The 11898-nt window shown below is 42.0% G+C and overlaps 2 protein-coding genes and 1 long non-coding RNA gene across 3 annotated transcripts in view; all 3 read left to right on the top strand.

Moving 5' to 3' along the window:
* Nucleotides 1-11898, top strand: part of LOC112139907 (NLR family CARD domain-containing protein 3-like) — a 385294-nt gene that overhangs the window by 210847 nt on the left and 162549 nt on the right. The window lies entirely within an intron of this gene.
* Nucleotides 1-11898, top strand: part of LOC112139908 (NACHT, LRR and PYD domains-containing protein 12-like) — a 249874-nt gene that overhangs the window by 161272 nt on the left and 76704 nt on the right. The window lies entirely within an intron of this gene.
* The window catches only part of LOC118599586, a 2996-nt gene continuing 2701 nt past the window's right edge, over nt 11604-11898 (top strand). The window contains exon 1 of the long non-coding RNA XR_004948996.1: nt 11604-11710. This is a non-coding gene — a long non-coding RNA (uncharacterized LOC118599586). The remainder of the gene's footprint in view (nt 11711-11898) is intronic.

Below are 11898 nucleotides of genomic sequence, written 5' to 3'. Positions count from 1 at the left end.
ATTACACCATTATTAGATTATTAGATTAAAATCCTGTGCTAACAACATTACTATAACAAAGGCACTGAGACATGTGGATCCACATGCAAAGGTTTAATGACGTGAGTAAAAAACAAGCACAAGGCAGAGCTGAGTCATAATCCAGGCAAGAGTCAAACACATGGAGCGAGGCTGGCAGACGAGTAAGCAGGCAAGGGTCAGAACACAGAGAAACAGCCAAGAAATAACGCTCAGACTGTATACAAAGCAAAAACAAGACTTCGCACTGAGTTCTGCTTGGTGCCAGACTGAATAGTCTCTGAGATGATTGTCTGATGTGGAACAGCTGGTGAACTTGGGAGCAGGGAGCAAAGGCTGATGGGAGAGTGAGGAAGATGTCAGGAGAATGTCAATACTCAGGCGATGGCTCCTTCTGGTGGTCGACAGTAGAGGAGGATTGTTGAACTGTGACAATTATTGATATGTGGGATAAAATTGAGCTCTGAGTCAAAATCACTCCCAGATTTCTCATTGACTGGGAAATTTTAAAATTCTGAAGTGTAGGTTAAATTAACTCTCTCTTGCATTCAGGTCCGATAACAAAAACTTCAGTTTTGTCCGGGTTGAGCTGCAAGAAGTTCTCTGTCAGCCAAGACTTTATGTCAAAAATACAATAAAAAGGACATTAATAGGGTCACAGCAATGGAAAGCTGAGTATCATTAGCATAGCTATGAGTGTTAAGAACAGGACCTGAGAGGCCCACCAGACTTTGAAGTCTTACTTAAAAAAATAAGGTGATCTATTGTATCAAATGAAGCACTAAGATCCAGTAGCAGCAACACCGTCAGCTTCTGCTAGTCAAAATTAATTTGAAGGTCAGTCAAAATCTTTAAAAGTGCTGGGGTATGTCCTGATTGATAATTTTTCAGAGTAAACTGTAGTGAGGGCACTTGGGTAGGAACTGATGTGGTGGCGAACAGCAAGAAAGGGGGAAGCTTTAAGAGAACGGACTTGTATGCAGCCGGAGGGCATGAGCTACTGTTATGAGTGAATAAAGCTACTGTTAAAAAGATACGAGAGACTCCACAATCCTTGGTCACGGCATACGGTAATACTACATGGTGTCAGAAGTGAAGAAGCCCGTCTCAGGGAAGATCAGAAGACGACGTCTGCAAAAAATCCGCGGTTTTGTAGCGCTAGCCGGGAGAAGCTAACCAAGGCTAAGCTAACGGCGCGAACTAAGTGAGTCCGGAGAGCGGAAAAAGAAGATGGATTCCCTGTTTTCGATCAACCCACCTGAAAATTTTAACTTCGGTGACTACTCCTCATGGCCCAATTGGATCCGCCGTTTCGAAAGGTTTCGTATTGCAGCAGGACTGGATGCCAAGGACGAAAGGTACCAAGTTAACTCCTTAATGTACGCAATGGGCGATAAAGCAGATGATATTCTGAGCACGCTCGGGTTGAGTAACGACGAACAGAAAAAATACAAGAGTGTAAAAGAAGCCTTTGATAAACACTTTATTGGAAAACAAAATGTCATTTATGAGAGAGCACGTTTTAACAAAAGAAGCCAAGAACCAGGGGAGTCAGCTGAGTCCTTCATAGCTGCAGTCTACAAGTTAGCAGAAAACTGCCAGTACGGGCCACTGCAGGATGAAATGATAAGAGATAGGCTGGTGGTGGGAACGCAGTACCAAACTCTATCAGAAAAGCTGCAGATGGATAGTGGATTAACACTGGAAAAGGCAGTGCAACAAATAAGACAGCATGAAGAGATAAAGAAACAACAGCACGTTGTGAGAGAAACAAATATCAAGGACGTGAAGGAAGCAAACGTGGATGCTTTAAAGTTTAAGAAAAAGACATTTAAAGAATATCAGGCACGAAAAACGTTCAACAGAAACAGTCAGAGTGAAAATCAAAAAGCATTCAAAAACTGCGGCCGCTGTGGCAAGTCACCTGCACACCCCAAAAGCACATGTGGAGCACGTGACGCCATATGCAGGAAATGTCAGAAAAAGGGACATTTTGCAGCGGTGTGCAGATCGAGCAGAATCGGAGCAGTCGTTGAAGATGATGACAACACACTGTTTCTGGGAGCAGTTTCGGCTGGAACACATCCCAATAATTGGAAAAAAACTGTTGAAGTGAATGGCAAAAATGTAATTTTCAAACTGGATACAGGAGCGGATGTGACTGTAATACCAGCTGCCACCTACTCAAAAGATCTACACGGCCAGCTCGCCAAAGCAGAAAAAGCCCTGTGTGGTCCTGGTGGAGAAGCCCTGAAAGTAAAAGGTCAGTTTGACGCAGTGATGAAATACAAAGACAGAACAACAACACAGCCAGTGTATGTCATACAGAGACTGTCCACCCCTCTGCTGGGCTTTCCAGCCATCTCAGCATTAGGTCTGCTTCACCTCGTAGACAGCGTTAAAGAACTTGAGGATGACATGAAAAAATCGTACCCCAAAGTGTTCACAGGACTGGGACTCTTAAAGGGGGAGTACAAGATAAAACTCAAAGAAGGTGCCAAACCCTATGCATTGTCGCTGCCTCGACGAGTTCCACTGCCCTTATATGACAAAGTGAAAGCAGAGTTGGAGAGAATGGAGAAAATGGGAGTGATCGAAGCTATTGAGGAACCAACAGAGTGGTGCGCTGGGATGGTGGTTGCCCCTAAACCGAATGAAAAGGTCAGGATCTGTTCAGACATGACTCACCTAAACGAATATGTTTGCAGAGAGCGCCACATACTGCCAGCTGTGGATGAGACGTTGGCCAAGTTCGCAGGAGCAACAGTCTTCACAAAACTGGATGCTACAGCGGGGTTTTGGCAAGTACCTCTACACCCTGAGTCAGTCCCTTTAACCACATTCATCACCCCGTTTGGACGGTACTGTTACAAGAGATTGCCGTTCGGAATATCATCCGCACCTGAACACTTTCAAAAGAGACTGACCCAAATGCTGTCAGGTCTGGACGGAACTGTGTGTCACGCAGATGACATACTAGTGTTCGGGTCCACTCGGGAACAGCACGATCAAAGACTGCACCGGGTGTTGGAGCGTCTTCAGCAGGAAGGGTTGACTCTCAACAATGATAAGTGCCAGTTTGCAGTGGAAAAAGTCATGTTTCTTGGTCACATTGTCTCAGCACAGGGGATTGAAGCAGACCCAGGGAAAATCCGAGCGATCAAGGAGATGCCTACACCAAAAGATGCTGCTGATGTGAAAAGATTTGTGGGAATGGTGAACTATGTTGGAAAGTTCTCCCCACGTGTCGCTGAACTCACACAGCCGTTAAGAGAGCTCCTCAAGGCAGACACCAACTGGGAGTGGGGAACAGCACAACAGCGTGCATTTGATGAGCTACGCAAGGAACTGAGCTCACCAGCAGTTCTCGCCCAGTATTGCCTAAACAGAGAGACCAAAATTGCAGCAGATGCATCCTCTTTTGGATTAGGAGGAGTCTTGTCCCAGAAGCAACCAACGGGTGAATGGCGTCCTGTGGCCTTCATTTCACGCAGCATGACAAATGCAGAGCGCAGATATGCACAAATCGAAAAGGAGGCACTCGCTCTGACCTGGGCTTGTGAGCGGTTTCAGTCTTACCTGGTAGGGATGGACTTTTTGATCCAAACTGATCATAAGCCTCTGATTTCCTTACTTGGCAGCAGAGCTCTTGATGACTTACCAGCTCGTATTCTGAGATTTAGGTTGCGACTACTCCGTTTCACATACAGAATCGAGCACGTTCCAGGAAAGAATTTAATTACTGCAGATACATTGTCCAGAGCACCCATCCAAGCTCCGCCCACAATCCAGGATAAGCAGTTGGAAGAAGATGTTTGTGTCTCTGTTAACCAGATTTTGCAGCAGTTACCAGCATCTGAAAGCAAACTAGCACAAATCAGAAAGGCGCAGGAAATGGACATTACATGCCAGAAACTGAAAAACTTAGTACAAACAGGATGGCCTACCAGCAGGAAAGCACTTCCACCTGAGCTTCAAGTGTATTGGCAGTACCATCAAGACCTGCTCATTGCAGATGGATTATTAATGAAAAGTGAAAGACTTGTCATTCCAGTCAACATGCAGGAGGAAATGCTGAAAATGGTGCATGAAGGTCACCAAGGTATGACAAAATGCATTGCCAGAGCACAACAGTCCATTTGGTGGCCAGGTTTGACCAAGCAAATCAAATCCAAAGTTGAAAACTGCACAGTGTGCGCACGGGAGGTTCATGTTGCACCGGAGCCTCTCATGACAACACAACTCCCTAGCAGGCCATGGCAGCGCGTAGCAGCTGATCTCTTCCAGTGGAATCGTGCCATGTACCTGTTAGTTGTGGATTATTTTTCCCGATACATCGAAGTTGCAAACCTTACCTCTACTACTGCAGTCCCAGTAGTAAACAAACTAAAGGCCATTTTTGCGCGGCACGGAGTTCCTGAAACCCTTGTAACAGATAACGGACCTCAGTTTTCAGCAGCTGAATTTGCAGCATTTGCAAAAGACTATGATTTCAGCCACGTGACCACGAGTCCCCACTACCCTCAAAGCAACGGGGAAGCAGAGAGGGCTGTGAAGACTATCAAGGCTCTTCTGAAGAAGGGGGAAGATCCGCACAAGGCTCTCATGGCATACAGAGCCACACCATTGGCGCATGGCTCCTCACCTGCACAGCTGCTGATGGGTCGTAACATCAGGACACCATTGCCCGTCAGTGAAGAGAAACTTCAACCAAAGTGGCCGAATCTTCTACATTTCCGGAGCAAGGACCAGGACCAGAAACAGAAACAAGCCTCCTGGTTCAACAAAAGACACAAAGCTCAAACAAAACAAGAGCTCAGAGCGGGGCAACAGGTCTGGGTGAAGAACACCAACAGCCCGGGAACAGTTAGCAGTTCAGCCAACACCCCACGTTCCTATGTCATCGACATGCCATCTGGACGCTTTAGGAGGAACAGATCTCACATCAGAGTGATTCCTGAGGGCCCAACGGTTACACGATCGGGGCGGGTTGTTCGCACCCCGCAGAGACTGGACTTATAAAAACTGTTCATCTTAGGAAACTGTGGTTCACAGGGCACAATAATCCCTGCACAGTTTTGGGGACACAGATTGTCACCCTTAGACATGTTAATTTCTGTTGTACTGAAAAAAAAAAAAAAGGAGATGTAAAAGAAGGCAAAATAGATTGTTAAGTATTGTTAAAAAGTTTTATAATGTTTACCAAAGAAAGATTGTGCAGCATTGTTGAAAACTGCTGTAATGTTTATTGAAGAAATTGTTTACTATTAATGAATCCAAGCTTCAATAGTTTACAGTTAAACTGTTCTGTGATGAATAAAAAGAAACAGACTCTTAGCTAAAAGGAGGGAGATGTAGTGAGGGCACTTGGGTAGGAACTGATGTGGTGGCGAACAGCAAGAAAGGGGGAAGCTTTAAGAGAACGGACTTGTATGCAGCCGGAGGGCATGAGCTACTGTTATGAGTGAATAAAGCTACTGTTAAAAAGATACGAGAGACTCCACAATCCTTGGTCACGGCATACGGTAATACTACATAAACTATATCCGTTAATATGATCATATATTACCTTTATAATATATATTACCTTTGGAACACTAAAAAACAAATTATTTATGAAATTTGAGTCATTTTGTGGACTCTTTTTATACCCTGAAGTAAAACAGCTTAATTTGTGAGGCACCGATGTCATCCTAGAGCCGGTGTCCCTCAGCGTGCCTGAGCGTGTCCGTGCATGCAAACAAACAACCTCCGAACTTTGGATGTGGATATTTTGGAACTTTGCAACAACAACAAAAAATGAAAGTCAGAGTTGATCAAGTTTTGGGGCAGTTTTGTGTCTTTTTATTAATTTGATGTTTTGTGACAAAGCTCAAAGGTCAAACAGAAAAGTTTTCTGTTGTAGAAACTAAAAAGATAAATGGTTCAATGATGAAGAACTCGACCAAACACTAGCAATAATTGGATTAGTGTCCGGGATTTTTTTAACAATCTTTTTTACTCACCTTCTTAAGAGTGTATGGAGTAAATGCAGTAAGTCATGTGACATACAGACACAGACTGTATAGGCCCATTTGTAGATGACTGCTCTGTCCTTTTTAGCTCACTTGCTCCGTGCTAAAGAGAGTCCAGCTATAGAGGGATTTTGTTTAGTGAGGCTGCTGTTGTTCCAAATGTAGATTTACATTTGCAAAAAAAAAAAAAAAAACGATAAAGTTTAGGACAAAAGCAGAGCTGTCAGGTAATGTCAGCACCATGTTTTGAAAAACCAGACATGATATAGCAACACGTGTACTGATACCAACTGTCAAACACGGTGGAGGAAGTGAAATGGTTTGGCTTCCTTTATAACCCAGACAAAATTCAAAACAGTTACAAAAAATGAGCAGAAAACACATTTGTGGGCCTTAATCGAATATTTGTTTAGTTTTATTTATAAAATATTGTAAATCGCAATATAGAATGGTTGTTTTTATCACACTGAATTTGTTTTCATAAATTCTTGCAGTAAAAAAAGCATCTTTGTTTTATTTTCTTCAAACACCTGCTACTGTCTTTCCTCGGATGAACCTACAACTTCTTCAAAATGATCATAGCTCAGAAAATGTAACAGTACAGTGTCTCTTAATAAGCAGCTCATTCTTCCCAATATTGTGTTGATGAAATAAATGCAGCTGTAATTACTTCCTTACATACTTTAACAGTAAAATCATCTTGAACTGAGAAACAAAGCGTTGATTAATCATGGTTGAATCTTCAATAACAGTCAGTAAATAAAAAAAACAGAATTTACAGTGACGAAAAGACCTGAAGCTTCATCTGTCATGACAGTCTTCCTGTAGTTGTTATCCAAATTGCAGCCACAGATTCTGGTTTATCAGGAAGTTCTCCATAAATTTTAGAGACTGAACCACTGTGTTCCTGTTTTGCTGCTTTACATGATGAGTACAGGGAAGTCCAACCCTCCAGAATTTACATATACAGAAAAAAAGCTCCATTCAGGTGTGTCATGTCAGAGCAGACAGAGCCGGAGGAGACGGTGAAAGTGGCTCAAACTTTCCTCTTTTTCTTCACAGTAAGTCTTTATTTTTTGTTTTCTCCACTCATGATGAAGGCAGTGATGTGGATGTGTGATCTCATCTGTGAGGAAGAAGAGCAGCAGAGAAAGAGCTCAGACTGAAGTTTGTCTTACCGAGTTATTCTGTTCAGAACGGAAAGTGATGCTGAGGGGTATATGGGGGGCTAAATCTAGAAAGAGTTGATGAGGAGAGTAGGGAGGGGGTAGAGATGGGCAGAAGTTTGTTAGTGACAGAGGTGATGATGGACAGACAGCAGCTGATCTCTGATAGAAGCTTGCTGCACAAACACAAAGATACTCAGAATAAAACAGTCAGAGCTCCAGTGAAGGACAAACTTTGAGGCTTGGTGGATTTTTCTTCTCTGCCTGATCACATCAGAAACTGAAACGTATACAGGATTTAAATCAGTTTTAAAGGAGTAAGGCAAGGCAAGTTTATTTGTATAGCACATTTCATGTACAGAGACAATTCAAAGTGCTTTACATAAAACATTAAAAGAAACATCCATCCATTTTCCTGACCACTTCTTACCTTTCGGGTTCGCGGGGTTGCCGGAGCCTATCCCGGCTACTGACGAGCGAAGGCGGGGTTCACCCTGGACAGGTCGCCAGTCTGTCTCAGGGCCTCAAGTACTCTCACAGACACACCTAGGGGCAATTTAGAGTCACCAATTAACCTATGAAGCATGTTTTTGGACGGTGGGAGGAAGCCGGAGTCCCCGGTGAAAACCCACGCATGCACGGGGAGAACATGCAAACTCCACACAGAGGGGTCCCAGCCGGGAGTCGAACCGGGGCCTTCTTGCTGTGAGGCAAGAGCGCTAACCACTGTGCCACCGTGCAGCCCATTAAAAGAAACAATCCAAAGAAATAGTAAAAATGTGATCATTAAAATAAAATTAAAAGAAAGTAAAATTTAAAACAAGCATAGATAGACAGTGCGGACGTAAACTTTTGAATACATATTAATGAAATCGACTAAGAACAGGTGAGTCTTTAACCTGGATTTAAATACACTGAGTGTTTCAGCAGATCTAAGGTTTTCTGGAAGTCTGTTCCAGATCTGTGGAGCATAGAAGCTGAATGCAGCTTCTCCATGTTTAGTTCTGACTCTAGGAACTGATAAAAGACCGGATCCAGATGACCGGAGAGGTCTGGCTGGTACATACTGGGTCAGGAGGTCAGTCATGTATTTTGGTGCTAAACCATTCAAAGCTTTATAAACCAGTAACAGAACTTTAAAGTCTATCCTCTGACAGACAGGTAACCAGTGTAAAGACCTCAGAACTGGACTGATGTGGTCTACTTTCTTGGTCCTTGTGAGAACCCGAGCAGCAGAGTTCTGAATAAGCTGCAGTTTCCTGATGGATTTTTTTGGTAGTCCTGTAAAAACACTGTTACAGTAATCAAGTCGACTAAAGATGAAAGCATGCACTAGTTTCTCCAGGTCCTGCTTAGACATCAGATCTTTAATCCTTGAGATATTTTTGAGATGATAATAGGCTGATTTAGTGACTGCCTTAATGTGTTTATCAAAATTTAAGTCTGTGTCTATCACTACACCCAAGTTTCTGGCCTGGTTGGTAGTTTTTAGTTGAATAGATTGAAGCTCTGTAGTGACGTCTAACCTTTTTTCTTTAGCCCCAAAGACAATAACCTCAGTTTTGTTTTTGTTTAATTGAAGTAAGTTGTGGATTAATCCAGGGGAAATGTTATTTATGTCGGGAGAGGATTTTGGGGATACGAGTCGGCTGACTGCAGTTTCCCAATTCATTTTTATTTGAGAGATGTTATAAATAGTGAGTTTTTCCAGGAACTTGCTATTAATAAAACAGAGTTTTCTTTTTCTCAGTTTAAACCCTTAACAATGGAAATCATTAAATTTCAAACACCGGGAAGTCGTGTCGACTCATCTACCGTTCTGTGCATGTGACAAATGTTAGCTTGGTTGTCATCAACACTGCTTCCTTGTGCAGAGACCTGAGTTTGAATCTTTCTGTTTTACCGCTGCAGTTGTGTTGCTTTTCTTGTGGAAATTGAGCTTGGAGTCGACATATGCTTGCAGGAACTAATCCATTTCCGTTGCCGGAAGTATGAAACTCAGATGTTTGCTCCCGTTGCCATGGTGAATCGTGCTGTCTTTGCTCCATTGATCAGGGCTTTAAATGATTGCGATGCTTGCACCTGATTCTGGTTCCAACAACTTCAAGTTGATTGAATCAAACATTTTCAGCTGTTCTGAAACCAAAAACTCTAAGTTTGAGAAATGAGACCACGAACTCTGAGTTCAAGTTTTAACACTAAATTTGTTGAACCTGCTTCTTGGAACGGACCCCAGCTACTGCTCATCTTTGAAATTTAATCTCAGGATCTTTATAATGTACCAGTCACATGTTAGAGAAAAGAAATTAAAATGTATAGCAGTTCACAATGGTGGTCGAAGGTAATGAGGAGCTTTAGGCAAAGCTCAACTACAACCCTATCACTATAAGGGATATGATGGGTTAAAAAAATGGATGGATGAGACATAATCTACAGAAGCTAAAAAAAAAAAAGCTTAGAAATGGTTTTGAAAATACCAAATTAATATAAAGTATTCCCAAAAATGCAATTTTTCAATTTTTTTGCAAATTTGTACACAAAGTATTCCTTTACTCACACTGTAATCGAGCAGGAAATACACAGAATATTATGAGTATATTTATGGTTAAATTGATTATACTCATACATATAAATTGCATTTACAGAGTAGTGGGCAAATATTTTTTTAATCATTAGTAAATGGCTCAAGATGGCAGGTGAGGATGATGAAAAGTGAAGCATCAAAATACAGAAACATCTATCTACACATGGAGACCAAAAACCTGTAAAGCTGTAAATGTGGAAAAACAAAACAAAAGGAAAGCAGCGAATATTAAAGGACTGAGAAGGGCTCTATATAAAAATAAAACTTAACAAAGCACAGCAAAATGAGCAAGCCTAAAAACTTCACACAGAAGCTCCACCCAGCAGCCAAAACTCAAGGCCTTCCTTACCTGCTGCAGGAATCAGAGATCTAAAATGTCAACATCACCTGTTTCCAGTCTGTGATAACACACAACTGCCATCACACCCACACAATGTTAAAAGAGTTTGCTGTAGTTTCATGTGACTGAAGCTAGCGATCAGCTGATGAGCTAGCGTTAGCTTCAAAACTTACCGGTCTTTCTGTAATATCAAGAGTCGGATAAAGTTAGTCATTGTTAATTCTGTCAGCAATCCTTTTATCCACATGTTTTGCAAACTGCAAACTGTTTTTTGTTAACGACCTCAAAACTTACACCACAGCATAATCACACTGGCAATCAGGAACATTCGCTCTGATCGACAGGTTATGTCTCTTCACTAAATGACTGAATCAGACTCCAGAGCTGATCTGCCTCATTTCTACAACTCAGAGGAGTAATTCACATCTTTCTTTCTTTTCACCTCATTGTTGGATCTCTGTCAGTTTTTCTTGATCTGCTTAATTTTTCCTGAATCTTAGAAATAGGAAGTTGTTTGGAGGGATACGAAATTCTCTAACTTTAGCTCTGTTTTTAGTAATTTTATGAACACTTGAGTGTAAGCAACTTTAACTTGGCAGAAAAGAGCTTGCCCGGCTCTGTGTCTCATCCCCATTGTGGAAAGCTAGCGTTAGCATTAGCATAAGATAGAAGAAGAAAATCAGAATTGCCTTCATCATAATCAAACAAGCAGCATTCAATGAAGTACCTGTAGCCTTCGTCTAACCATAACCAGGTTGTCAGAGAAAAATAATCCCTGACTCGTTTAATATCATCCATGTGATTTTGGGGAAGTAGCTGTGCAGCATTCCTGCAGCAGGACTACTGACATTTATACAATGATTTATGAACCATCAAAGAGGGGAAAATGAATACAACCGGGTAAATTAATTTATAAAATACAATATTGTAAAAATATGGGTTACAATTGGTTAGATTACCTAATATTCTTTATGTAAAATTGGTTTAAACAGCATTCAGCAGTCAGCTTCGTCGATCTAAACCCGTAAACTGGATGTCACTTTACACACTCATCATTTTGTGTAACGTTATGTGAAAAGGGTCTATTGGCTTCATTTCAGTAAGGCACTTTTAATATCTCAGCCACTCTGTCCAGTTCTATATACAGTCAATGGAGGAAACATAAAAGAAGACTGAGAGTAGCTGATCTGTTAGTGAAAGAGGATCAGAGCTGATGATGAGTGTTTCCTCTGCAGATGAAGGTAGAAGGTGTGTGTGAGCTGATCCAGTGGATCCAGTGAATCCAGCAGGATGGATCAGTGTGAGGACACACAGGAGGGAGCCCCTCCCTCTAAAAGCACTCTGTGTGGGGAAGATGAGAGCCAGAGCAAAGCTCAGAGGTGAGATGAACATCTCTAACTGTCCATGACTCTTCTCCATGTCAGAGCTCAGCACTCACATCAACAACCTTCATTCTTCACAGGAACCAACCTGGACCTGAATATGAACCCAACTGTGCGTCCCTCAAGAGAGAGAGGTCAAAGGATTATGGTGTTAACTTTAAAGGCAGAAGTTCAGGAGAACATAAGAGCCAGAGTAATGCTGAAAGGTGAGATGAACACCTCTAACTGTCCAGGACTCTTCTCCATGTCCTAGCTCAGCACTCACATCAGCAACCTTCAGCGGTGGGCAGATTTTACTGTCACAACAGGAGTTTATTGAGTATAAAAGGCTTGTATTTAATGCTAAGCTTTTTTAAATTGATTTTGTTTTGTTTTTGTTTTCTTGAACTGGACG

This window comes from Oryzias melastigma, linkage group LG2, assembly GCF_002922805.2.
Source record: "Oryzias melastigma strain HK-1 linkage group LG2, ASM292280v2, whole genome shotgun sequence".
Classification (NCBI taxonomy): Eukaryota; Metazoa; Chordata; class Actinopteri; order Beloniformes; family Adrianichthyidae; genus Oryzias; species Oryzias melastigma.
This window is presented reverse-complemented; position numbering and strand designations above follow the sequence as displayed.